The sequence below is a fragment of the Lathamus discolor genome, chromosome 6 (assembly GCF_037157495.1).
Source record: "Lathamus discolor isolate bLatDis1 chromosome 6, bLatDis1.hap1, whole genome shotgun sequence".
NCBI classification, from domain to species: Eukaryota; Metazoa; Chordata; class Aves; order Psittaciformes; family Psittacidae; genus Lathamus; species Lathamus discolor.
The window spans coordinates 6,231,525-6,244,696 of NC_088889.1; the positions used below are offsets into that span (position 1 = coordinate 6,231,525).

Sequence of the window (13,172 nt, forward strand, 5' to 3'; positions counted from 1 at the left end):
TTGCAAGCCCCAAAAGTCACATTTTTGAGAGACAGTGCAAGTTTGCACTGTGTTCCTTCTGTAATGAGTTTCAAAAGACACAACAGAAAAGACACAGAAAAGACACAAACTCTTCATTGGGATTTTATTGCCTGATGTAGTGGGTTGACCCAGGCTGGACTCCAGGTGCCCACCAAAGCTGTTTTATCATTCCCCTTCCTGTCAGGAGAAAGAAATATAAGGAAAGGCCTGTGGGTTGAGGTAAAGACAGAGGAAGATCACTCAGCAATTACTGTCACGGGCAAACCAGACTCAACTTGTAGAAATTAGCCTAATTCATTACTAATAAATTTGTATTAAATTCCTTCCTCCTACCCTTTCTTCTTTCCAGTCTTAACTTTACTCAGAGTTTCTGTTGGTCTTTCCTCCCCAGCAGTGCAGGGGGACAGCGAATGGGGATTGCAGTCAGTTCATCACACATTGTGCCTGCTCACACTTTTCCTCTGCTTCACCGTGGGTCCCCTCCATGGGCTGCAGGTGGAAATCTGCTCCAGCATGGACCTCCATGGGCTGCAGGGGCAGAGCATCATCGTGGTCTGCGCGCCAGGCTACAAGGGAATCTCTGCTCTGGCGCTTGGATCACCTCCTGGCCTCCTTCACTGAACCTGGGGTCTGCAGAGCTGTTTCTGTCACATACTCTCACTCCTCTCTCCTGTTGCAATGGCTGTTGTGCAGGTTTCCACACCCCCTGCACCCCCCTTAATTATGTTATCCCAGAGGCACTACCAACCATCACTGATGGATTCAGCCTTGGCCAGTGGTGGGTCCATCTTGGAGCTGTCTGGCACCGGCTCTATTGGATATGGGAGATGCTTCTAACAGCTTCTCACAGAAGCCATCCCTGTAGCCACCCCCCACCCCCCCGCTACCGAAACCTCACCACGCAAACCCAAAACACCCATTCAATATGTACAGACAACAAGCACACATTAAGACAAGGCAACTCCCAATAAATTAGCATGCCCGAGTTTGCAAGGAGACATAATAGCTGTTATTTATACTGCACTTACATATTTAATTTTCTTTATAAATAAAAGCTTTATGCCTCCCTTTGAGCCCGCTCTTACAGCCTTCAGACTACAACAGCCCCAACCAAACTATTACCCCAAATTAGCATGCCATTCTGCATGCACTTGTATTGCTTCCATGATTTTTATTGTTTTCTTAATTATTATTTTTCCTCTCAGTTCATTCATCCATCATCTTTACAAGCCCATTGTCATACTTGCTGCCAGTTTAGTGTTCTCAAACATTTCAGCACACAGAAATGGCAAACTAGGGCGGCTCTATTAGGATCTCTAATATTTCTGAGGAGTCTGAAGGTGCTGACAGCTTATGGTATGTCTTTCCCAGGCAAGTGCAAGTGCCTCAAAGTCCATCTATCTGCGATTACTAGGAGTAAAATTACACAGCACGCTTACCCTCCAAATAGGAATCTGTTCCCCAGAGGTTAGAAATGGGGGGCAAAACGCTCATCACAGCTGGAAAGCTGGCCAATGGTTTGAACTTCCGAATAATCACCAGTGCCTCTGCAAGGCAAGCATGTGTTGCACCCGAGTTGATAGCCTTTTCCTTGCTGTTCTTCCAAACAAATGATCTTCTGCTCACTTAAGTGATGCATCAAGACCCCAAAGTCCTGCCACCCCCTAAGCTCTCGGTGATGGCAGCTTAGGGATGGCAGAAGTGGGGCCTCTGTTTTGCTCTATGTCCTGTTTTACTTTGTGCCCTCGCTGCCTTTTCTCCACTCCACACCATAGCAGGCACTTCAGGATAGTGGATATTGGGAAAGAATTCCTCTTTTCCCTTGGGACTGCAGAAAAGGGTATTTCTCAGGATAGGTTCCAAGTACCCAAGCATGCACATTGTCACCACTGCCCTGTTTGCATATGTCAATTGCATATGCCCATTGTCAACCAAAGGAACTGGAAAATTATGGCTATTTATCCATCCCTTTCTTTACCCCCTGCTGCGCCTCTTTTGGCAAAGCAGCTGAGCAGTTCGCATTGTTTCGCATTTAACGCTCGCAGATGGTTTTGTTTAGAATTCGGTTTATTGGTGAGACATGCTTCCTCTGCTTATTAAATTATGCCTACTTTTTGTCATCCCTCATGTAATTCCTGCGCGGAACTCGGGGGAAGGGGTTGTTGTTATTGCCGTTGGGTGGACTGCTTTTTAAGGGGGAGAAGAGTTAATACAGCCTCGCTCTAAGCGCAGGGCAAACACCGCGTCTCCACATCCACTCCTTGCTCGCACAAGGGCATGAGGCTCCGAATGGGCGAGCGCAGCCGCGCACCGGCGGGGCTCCGCCGGGGGGAGCGGGGCCACCCGGGGGACAGTTGGACTCTCCCCCCGGGTAGCAGCGGAGCCCCGGGGCACGTCCCAGCGCTGTCCCCACAGGCCAGCGGCTCCATCCCGCTCCCGGTCCCGCTCGGGCGGCTGCCGGGCGGCGGCAGGTGGTGGTGGCCGCGGCAGCGCCCGGAGGGGAGCCCCGCGGGTGTCCCCCCTCCGCTCTGCCCCAGGGCCGCCCGGGCGGCGGGGTTTGTCCTTCACAGCCCCCGCCGAGCCCCCGGCCGCAGATCGCCGCCGGCTCCGCGCGGAACTCGCCGGCTCCGGAGCAGGAGGTGGGACCGGGTTGGGTTCGCTCGGCTTCTCCCTTTTATTGCCCTTGCTCTGCGCGGCTTTTGGGGTTTGTTGTTATCATTCCTATCCCCTCCTCTGCTTCCACCCCGGCGCTCGGAGGGAAGGCGGGAGCACCGCGGCCCCGGGAGAGCCCTGGCGGGCCGAGCCGGGCCGGGCCGGGCGGGCCGGCGGCGCCTCCCCCCGGTTCGGGGGGTCCCCGGGCTCGGCCCCCGAACGCCCCTCTCTTCCGTTCTCCATGTCATTTCCTGTGCTAATAAGATGGTGGTCACGGCCGGGAGGGAGGGAGCCGCCGCCGCCGCCTCCGCCGAGCCCGGCCCGGCCCCGGGACCCGTCCTCGCCTGGGACTAGCCAGCGGGGCCGGCGGGGAGGGTGGGAGGGCGCAGCCAGACGGGCTCTCCCCGCTCCCCCTCCCCGGGCCCCCCGACGCCGAGGCGGGCCCCCCGCGCCCGCAGCGCCGAGGTGAGTCAGCCCCGCTGGTAGCCAAGGTGGCCACGAAAATGGCTGCGGAGTGCGGCGGGGCGGGAGACGGGGGAAGGTCCGGCCGAGCCGTGCCCGGCCGAGGGCTCGCCAGCAGCGCGGCCACGACCCGCGGGCTCAGGTAGCGCTGCCCCCCTCCATTGCCCCCCCTTCTCTTCCCCTGCGGCGCTGGGCCCGGCCCGGCCCCGCCGCTCCCGCCCTTCCCCTCAGCGCTGTGTGCGCCCCCCCCGCGCGGCCGTTAACGGGGCCGGTGAGTGACGCGGCCGGCGGCCAATGGGCGGGCGGGGCGGGGCGGCGGGAGCCCGCGGGACGCGGCGGCACCGGGGCGGCCGGGTCTGCGGCCGGGGCCGGAGCGCGGGGCTCCCGCAGCGCAGCGGGGCGAGAGCCGGGTCGGTGGGACCCCCCCCCCCCGCGGCAGCGGAGCCCGGCCTGCAGCATCCCCCGGAGTTGCCCGTGCGCCGCTTAGCCAGGGCGCTCCGTGTGGAAAAACTTCCCCAGATCCATGGGTTTTGGCGTTTTTCCCTGTTAACTTATTGACTCATCCTGGCTGCTTCGCAGACGCTCCCGAAGAGCGTGGTTTTTATACCTGTATTTTCTAAGCCCAGTTCGTATATCCCTTGGCATATTCCAAAGGGGAAGGGAAGATGCCTCCAGCATCCCGTATCAGATCCCTTAAAAACCAAAACCAAAACAAACAGAAAACTGGCCCGTGGGCAAAACTGTTGGCTCAGGGTTGCTTCCTCTTTTCCCAGTGATTAATGCTTCTCATTAATGGGAGGAGAACTGGCAGAACCAGCTTGAAAACCACCCGGACCTGAAGGAGAGAGGGTTGTTTTCCAGCGCTGCAGGTGCTGCTCTGTGTTCTGTTGAGCAGCTGAGGAGCCCCAAATATCCAGCAGCCCCTTTGGATCCGGTCCTGCTGGTGAGGTTTGATTCCCTGTGAGATCAGTGCAGCCAGGCTGGGCTTTATGACCCCCAAATTTCCGTTCGTGCACTCATTGGAGATTATAAGCAATGAAAGTGGAAAGGGAAATGACTCTTTCAACTTTCTGATGCCTCTTGTATAAGCCCCACCATGGACATTCGTGCCTGATGAGGATAGCGCGGTTTGTTTGGTTTCAAGCGCAAGCTACAATTGGAAATGGAAGTATTCGGGTGATGTGTGTTCGTCTCTTGCAAGAGGTGCTTGGAGCAAAGGTGCTCCTGCTCTAAGAATAGTGGCTTAGTGTGTGGCTGGGTGATGTGGGGCTCTTCATGCACGTGGAGTCTGCAAAGAGATCGAGTGTTGGGGCTGCTGGTGGGGCCAGTGGAAGGATGGTGACACTGAGGAGCTATGGGAGATGCTGAGGGCTGCCCTGGCTCTTGGCTACATGCTGAGTTGTCTGGTCATGCTGTGTTGTGGAGAAGCAGGACCAGGGGAAGCCACTGCTCCCTCATGCTTTAGGGTTCATAGAATTGTGCAATGGTTTGAGTTGTAAAGGACCTTAAGATCATCCAATTCCAACCCCCTGCCATGGGCAGGGACATCTTCCACTAGACTGGATTGCTCCAAGCCCCGTCCAACCTGACCATGAACACTGCAAGGGATGGGGCAGCCATGGCTTCTCCGGGCACCCTGTGCCAGTGCTTCACCACTCTCATAGTAAAGAATTTCTTCCTAATGTCTAGCCTCGATCTCCCCTCTGTCTGGTTAAAGCCATTTGCTCTTGTCCTGTCTCTTACATGCCCTTATCAGAAGTCCCTGCCCAGGTTTCCTGTGGCCCCTTTATTCACTGGAGCTGCTCTGATGTCTCCCATTAAGGAGCCTTCTCTTCTCCAGGCTGACCCAGCCCAGCTCTCTCAGCCTGACTCCAGAGCAGAGCTGCTTCAGGCCTCTCATCATCTCTGTGGCCTCTTCTGCACTCGCTCCAACAGCTCCACATCCCTCTTGTGCTGTTGCTCCAGAGCTGGATGCAGGACTGCCGGGGGGGGGTCTCCCCAGAGAGCAGTAGAGGGGGAGAGATCCATCCCTTGACTTGCTGCTTATGTTCCTTTCGATGCAGCCCAGGACACAGTTTCTAGGCTGCAAGAGCTCACTACTGGCTCATATTGAGCATCTCATAAACCAACACCCCCAAGTCCTCCTCGGGGCTGCTCTCAGTCTAGTCTCTGGCTGGCCTGTATTTGTGCTTGGGATTGCCTCAACCCAGGGGCAGGAAAAGCACCTCAACACCCAGTGTCTAAAGCTGCTCTTCCCTCAGGCTGTCCATGGGAGGTGAAGGGGGATCCTGCAGCTCCCAGCCCAGGGCTGGCTTTGCTATGAAGCTGGCTGGTTTGGGGAGATTGACCTCTCACTCCTGTAGCATCTTTGTGGACCATGCATGAAGCACAGTGTTTTCTGGGCCAGTTTGTGGGGGACTCCCTCATCATGAGCCTTGCTGGTAGCAATTATGGTGCTTTCTTGACAATTTAAGGGGGAAGGATTACTGTGAGGGTAATTCCTGGTTTTAAACACTAAGGACACTGCTGGGGGATCCCAAAGCAGGAAGGTTCCTGCTGCAGCAGGCTGGGTTTGTGATCAGGGTGCCACAAGCCTCTCGGTGAGCGGAGGTTGCAGCCCTGAGTCAGGAATCAGAGTAAAGTATGTGTATTGAGGAGAAAAGTGACAAGCCCAGGCAAGACAGGCCTTTGGTCTTTTTATAAACAGTGCTGTGTACGCTTTATCCTTCCGCTTATTGGGGTTTTTTATTAATGCACTTTTTTCCTTTCATAACTTCTGTCTCATGCTGGTTAATTCCAAAGCAAAGCTGGGGTTTGTTTTAGTTTTCCCCTCCCCTTGTCCATTTATGCAAGAGAAATACATGCTTTTACCTATTTCTTTACTCTTAAATTTGCCATTAGCAGGGCCTCTTTCTTGCTGGTTTGGCTGCAAGTGCTACCAACCACTTCCAGAGCTCTTAAAATTCATGACATTTTGGAGTAGCATATTTAAAATTGTTATTGCCAATTGTTGACATTGGGACAATTTGCAGGGAGAAACTAAACGTAGTCCCAAAGACAAAATGCTGTTTGTTTGATTTGGTGTTTTGTTTTCTTTGACAGTCAAATAATAGTACTGTAGACTAACTGGGAGACCTCCAGAAGAAAGAAAGAAGCTGCTAAAGCTTGGTCTGAAGATACACGGCTGGGTGACTGTAGGAAGTAATGACTCTTGTTCCCTGTGGCATGAGGCAGATATGCAGGGGGACTTTTTACAAGGGCAGGTAGTGACAGGACAAGGGGGAATGGCTTTAAACTGACAGAGGAGAGATTTAGGTTAGACATTAGTCAGCTCTTCCCTGTGAGGGTGCTGAGGCGCTGGCACAGGGTGCCCAGAGAAGCTGTGGCTGCCCCATCCCTGGCAGTGTTCAAGGCCAGGTTGGACACAGGGGCTTGGAGCACCCTGCTCTAGCGGAAGGTGTCCCTGCCTGTGGCAGGGGTTGGAACTGGATGAGCTTTAAGGTCCCTTCCAACACAAACCATTCTATGATTCTATGAACACAGGTGGAAACTTTTGATGCCTGCTTCATGCTGGGAATGTGTATCTGAGACTTACGAACAACTGTTTTTCCTGAGAGAGCCAGAACAAACTTTTATTCCTCAGTTTGGATTGCACTTTTCTAGCATTTTAAGAAATCTGGAGTCATTTGAATGCACGTCTGGGTATGCTTGACATATCTTCTTGCATCAGCATTGAGTCCTGTGGATTCTCACCTGAGCACAGGTCCTTCAGAGCCTAGGGCTGAGAGCTGCTTGGGGCACAGGCATAGCTGATGAAGGGGTCTCAGCACGTGCAACATCCATTGGCACTGAGCAAGTGGCAGAATTCCTCCTTGACTGCCAGTGCGCAGCCCTCCCGTGGGACGCTGGCTTTTCTGCTCCTCATCTTGCCCCTTGTCATGCTTGTGGTGTATTTCATTGCCAGAGCTTCTATACAGCATTCCTGCCTGAAGATCTGTCATAAAGGGTGATGTTTCTTGGACCAGAGCTCCTGTGCAGCTGCAGACAGTTTTAGTCCCTCCTCTTGCACCGCTCTCTGCAGTGGTGGGTTAAAGAAGGCTTCAGTTTCACAGGCTCTGTTCTCCCTGTCACCTTTTCTCTGCTGCTGAAGGTGTCTTTAAATAAAGCTTCCAGAGCAGTGCTTCTTCTGAAGCTGCATTGTGAAATGTTGCTTCTCAAGAATCCCTGCTAGTTAAACCTTTGCAAGTGGATTCCAAAGCAAATCCAACCTTCCAAAGCAAAAGCAGAGAGAATAAGGTGAGAGACAAGTTCGTGTCTCCCTGCCTGGCATCTTCAGGAAGGTGAGGGAAAAGTGCTTCAGAAAGGGAGGAAGTTTGTGGGCAAAATAAGCAAAATAAAGAGTGATGGAAAACAGAGTAGTCCTGTGGCTTCTTTGGAATGTGAGAGCATCCAAGGTGGATGGAGGAAAAGCCTGGTGAGGAGGGCAACACAAGCATCCTGTGTTAGAGAAGTTTTTCTTTGAAATGCCCACTCTGTGATAGGCAGTACATTACTGATAAAAAAGACCAGGAAGATTAAGAGCAAGGAGGGAAAACGGCGCATCCCAAACGGCACATAACTGCAGGAACGCATGTTTCTGCTGCAAGACAGTCAAGCAATTAAAAATACCGACACTTAAAGCTTTGCTGTTGTGCTTCCTGATCACGTTGGTCTGTTTGTGTGAGCAGGATAGCTCATATCCTTGAGAGCTGTTGTTCCAAGGCCTCCTCTCCCTGCAAATCAGCACTTTGGGGTTTCAAACTCTCGAGAGTTTTTCTGCAGTCAGAAGGTAAAAATATTATACATATAATTTAAGGTTTAAGCTGCAAAAACTGGCAGCCTCCAGAGAGAGATCAGTAATGCATACTGCAGAAGACTGTTCACTGCAGACCCTTGGTCAGGGACAGCCATCACTAAGGGGCCCATCAGAAGGGTATTTGTAAGCAGAGCTGTCCAATTTGAGCACTCTCTGATAAATGGCTTCATTTCTCTGCCCCCTTTTCTCTCTCCTTCCTTAGGCTTTGGCTTTTCAGCAAGGGTAGTTTTACTCCAGCTGTAGTGACTCGTGCTGGAGGAGGGATTGCTGTTCCGAAGCGAGTGTTGGCATTGAGCCCTGCTGGGGCTGGCACTCTTGGGGCTCAGTGCGGCTGCCTGTGCCGCTGTCAGCTGCGGGTTGGCTTTTATAGTGTCATAGAATAGCTTGGGTTGGAAGGGACCTTAAAGCTCATCCAGCTCCAACCCCTGCCACGGGCAGGGACACCTTCCACTAGGGCAGGTTGCTCCAAGCCCCTGTGTCCAACCTGGCCTTGAACAGTGCCAGGGATGGGGCAGCCACAGCTTTTCTGAGCAGCTTGTGCCAGCACCTCAGCACCCTCATGGTAAAGAAGCTTGGCTGTGGGTACTTTGGGTGATGTATGAGGACAGAGAGGTGAAAATGCATGGAGGATGATGTGCGGAATCATCTCAGCAGCTTCAGAATTGCTGTAATGAGCTAACCCTGAGAGCATCCTGTCCCTACAGGCCCTTGTCCCAAGCCCCTCCCCAGGTTTCCTGCAGCCCCTTTAGGCACTGGAGCTGCTCTAAGGTCTCCCGTTAAGGAGCCTTCTCTTGTCCAGACTGACCCAGCCCAGCTCTCTCGGCCTGGCTCCAGAGCAGAGCTGCTCCAGCCCTTGCAGCAGCTCTGTGGCCTCGTCTGGACTCGCTCCAACAGCTCCATCCCTCGTGTGTTGGAGGCCCCAGAGCTGAACACAGGACTGGTGGGGGGGGGGGGGGTGTGTCTCCCCAGAGCGCAGTAGAGCGGCAGTTTCACCTTCTTTGACCTGCTGCTCATGCTCCTTTTGATGCAGCCCAGGACACGGTGGGTTTCTGGGCTCAGGCGCACACTGCCAGGTCATGTTGAGCTTTAATGAGCTAACCCTGAGAGCACCCTGTGCTGGTCCCCAAGCCAGGGGCCATCGCTGGGCTGGCTCCAGGCTCCTGAGTGCAGATGAGGGCACTGTGGGCACACAGCTTCTGTGGCCCCAGAGTGTTGAAGGCCAGTAATTGGAGCTGATGTTAGTCAGGGACATCAGCTGTTTCCAGGCTGATAACTGACGTGAAATATTGCCCAGTACATTCCTTTTCAGTACAATGAAGCTTTATTTTGAAAATATATCATATAAACTCTATCATAATATGCTGAGTGGAGCTAAATGTGGTCCTTCAACTGCAGATTCAAGCAGCTGAGTAGACTTGAGTGTACATAGCATCTTCATTGAAAATAGATTTAAGTTTAGCTGGGATTACCTTCCCACTCCACACATGTTCCTTTTTACACCCTTCATTTGGATAAACCTTGACTTCCCCATATGTGGGGGGCCCGGGATTGCTGTTCTGTTTTGGTTTGATTTCTTTTGTTCTGAGGCTGCTGGAGTACTTCATGTGGTCAGCTGCTCTCATTAAATTGGAGGACTTCTGCTCAGAAAGGCTCATGGAGATGTTAAATATGCCACAGTTTGCAAAGTCCAGTCCTGTTATCCCTTCAGGAGAAATGAATGAAAACACTTGCAAACTGACTGAAGGAAACATCAATGCTGGTGGAACATGGGTGTATTTTTGTGTCAGTCTGAACAATAAAATATGTCCTAGAGTTGTCCTGTGTACATACCTAGGCACGCAGATTATCTTTTTTGAGCTTGAATGAGTTTAATTAGCTTTTGAAGAACAGAAGCCTTCTAATTACTGAATTTCTCTTCCCATCATGACTGGGAGAGCATTCGTATGTACAGAATGTGTGTAAGTTGCTTCATTCCTTGAGAAACTCTTCCTAAATGATATGGTGAGGGACCGCTGGATGGGTGCAGCAGTACCTGAACCTCAAGGCAGAATCCCACCAGCTAACACTGCATTGCTGTTGCTAATGCACTACTTCCAGAAAGGTGGATCCCCTTACTGCGTGTCCTGGACTTGCTGAGAGCTAGCTCCAGCTAAATCTGATGCTAACATCACCTCCTTAGGTGTGGTCTTCACTGGTGGTTGGTGGTCAGAGACCCCACTTGGAGCACTGTCTGCAGTTCTGGTGTCCCCAGAGTAAGAAGGGCATGGAGCTGTTGGAGCAAGTCCAGAGGAGGTCACAAGGATGATCAGGGGACTGGAGCACTTCCTGTATGGAGACAGGCTGAGAAAGTTGGGGCTGTTCAGCCTGGAGAAGAGAAGGCTGCGTGGAGACCTCATAGCAGCCTTCCAGTACCTGAAGGGAGCCTACAGGGATGCTGGAGAGGGACTCTTCATCAGGGACTGTAGTGGTAGGACAAGAGGTGATGGGTTAGAACTTTAACAGGGGAAGTTTAGATTGGATATAAGGAAGAAGTTCTTTACTGTAAGGGTGGTGAGGCACTGGAACGGGTTGCCCAGGGAGGTTGTGAATGCTCCATCCCTGGCAGTGTTCAAGGCCAGGTTGGACAGAGCCTTGGGTGGGATGGTTTAGTGTGAGGTGTCCCTGCCCATGGGAGTGGGGCTGGAACTTAAGGTCCTTTCCAACCCTGGCTGTTCTATGATCTTCTTAGGGGGGTCAGTGATCTGTTGTAGTTCCTCAGTGACTTGCACGCATGAAGTCACTATGATGTGCTCCCTCTTATTTCTGGACTAGAACTGAATGAGTTCTTGGGCTCTTTCGATGCTTCTGCTAATCAGTACTTTAAAAACGTCTGCAGGGTAGAGGACCAGGTATTTTTGGTGCCTTTACCCAGTCCTTTTATATAGAAGATGCACAGGGGGTGGTTGAAGGAATGGACCAGGAATACTTGGCTGGAAATCTGTTGTAGTTCGCTGTGTTAGGATACACAGGGTCTGAACACCCCTCTCTGTGTGGAAGGGAATGTGCAGGTCCTATGGTAGTGATGGTGAATCCAGCACATGGATATCTGATTTCTTGGCAGATCGGACACTGGGAGTATCTGGACTGCTGCCTGCCCCAAGGAAAAGAGGGTCAGCATGACCCATGCTCAGCCAGTACTCATCCAAGCTGTGTAACGTGAACCCCTAACCTGTAGACAGATTTACCAGCCCTGAATAATGTCTGTTGTGCTGTGTGATCTTATCTCCCTAATGGCCTGCAAGAGGGTACAAATGAGGAGAAATAAATACTGCTTTTGCTTTTGCTTCCTCTGCATTTTATAAAACAGTTGATTTGTTCTTGTTTTGCCTGGAGTGTTCACCAGTGCCTTTAAAGGACTGAGCTAGGGTTTTAGGAGTTTTGGAGCAAAGGAACATATGATTTGCTCCTGTCTTCTTGTTTTCCCTGCAAATACTCTTCCCCTTTTTGCTGAACAAGTAAAAAGAAAGTTTGCATGTTCTGGTGCCCAAGTAGAGTGAAACCACTGTAACAAATATAGAGGAACCATAATGTAACATCATTCAGCAGAAATGAACAGGCACCAACTGGACAAATGGTGCCAAAGCAGGATTTTATCTTTATTTTGCATCTGTACCCATAGGTCCCACTTACATGGGGCTCCCGCAGCTGCTGAGGCACCCTGCCTGGATGCTGTAGAGGCTTTACAATTTGATGTTTGGCTTTTGAGTTGGGTGGTGGGATGGGGCAGTGCTCAATAACCAGGTGCTTACCGGAGGTCCAGAGGTGTCCTGGTGGGGTGGGAGTTTCTCATCTGCCTTTGGGATACAGGATTCTGGATTGTGCTTTGTAAGCAATACCATCTGCTCAAGAAACTTTCTGTCATGTGGCTGTATCAGGAGTGAAATTGTGCTTTGTGGTTTGTGCTTTTTATGTGACAGAATTTAAGGGCAGTCTTATTTAAACCTCATAGTGTGTATAAAGGCTGACAAACACTTGGTTGTCACTGTTGGGTGTGTTGTTGGCTTTGTGCAGGCCAAGGTGAAATGCACTGAGCTTTCTGACTCCGTGGGACAGTCTGAGTTTCACGCTTAGCTTGGCCATGGTTACAGATGCATTTGCAAGCCTGTCATAGAGTCATAGAATGGTTTGGGTATCCTGTCACTTCGTCCTGTCCTCTCCTCTAGCACCACTACACTTTCACCAGTGCAAGAAAAGAATCAAGACTACTGCAGGTAGTCTTCTTTATTAAAAGATAAAGAGCTGGAACTTGTAGAAAAGCCTTGAGTGAAAGGCTGTCTTGTTAAAAGATGGATTGTGTTCTCCAGAGGGGCTAATTTAGACACTAAGGAAATATATGTGGAGCTGATTGCTGGCTGCATGCCCGTCACTGAAGGGCACCGGAGGCTGCAATGCCAGGCAGGGCTGGTAGTGCTGGCACTGCAGCCCATGACTGTTGGCTTGCGTGAATTCTCTCTCTGCCTTCCAGCTAATTTTATCCCGTTGATTTTTTCATGAATCATTTCCCATCTCTGTTGGTTAGAAATTAAAGTGGAACTTTGCTAGCCAGAATAGCCACATCTGCTATTTAGAAAGTACTGTCTGGGGTTTGCTTCCTGCCCACCCCCCCTACGCCTTCCCTTTCCCTTCTTTCTCACATCCATCAGTGCTCACATAAATGAACCGCTGGTATCGCTCCCCCAAAGGCATTTTTAGGCTGGCACAAGCGCAGGGGTCCTCGGGGTGGGTGGCTGGGCAGCAGGTGGGTGCTGAGTGCTATGTGGCCGGGTCCCAGGCGTGTGGCAGGGCTGGCAGGACCCCACTGGGGTGGCTTGGGTTTCCTGCACGTGCTTTGTGAAACATGAAAGGCGCTCCTGTGGCTGCTCCTAGTGCAGCAGAAGAGCAGGAACGTGCTGCAATGTCTCAGCCAAGTGCTTCCTCGCTCCAGCCTTTTTGTCTGCCCGTGGATGAGTAGGTGATATGGGTGTTAAATTCACATCTTTACTTTCTATAAAGGCATCTAAGTGATGAAAAACTTGACTTCTCCAGACCGAAAGATAACTTCCCTTTGTTAAGCTGTGCGTGCTTGATTGCCATAGAGGGTGCTGTCTGGGCCAGCAGCAAGGAATGGAGAGAATCATAGGGTCATAGTATCAACAAGGTTGGA

General features: G+C 51.7%; 1 protein-coding gene across 7 annotated transcripts in view; it reads left to right on the forward strand.

The window, feature by feature from the left end:
* The first annotated feature begins 2,566 nt into the window (after window positions 1-2,566).
* Window positions 2,567-13,172, forward strand: part of PRDM11 (PR/SET domain 11) — a 53,198-nt gene continuing 42,592 nt past the window's right edge. For 4 of the 7 annotated variants that reach the window (XM_065686738.1, XM_065686742.1, XM_065686746.1 and 1 more), the window contains exon 1: window positions 2,932-3,138. The gene's annotated coding sequence lies outside the window, so the exon portion shown is untranslated. Of the gene's footprint in view, window positions 2,661-2,931; window positions 3,139-3,167; window positions 3,278-3,746; window positions 4,079-13,172 lie in introns of those variants that run through there. The other 3 variants (XM_065686741.1, XM_065686740.1, XM_065686739.1) reach the window with 3 other exon arrangements.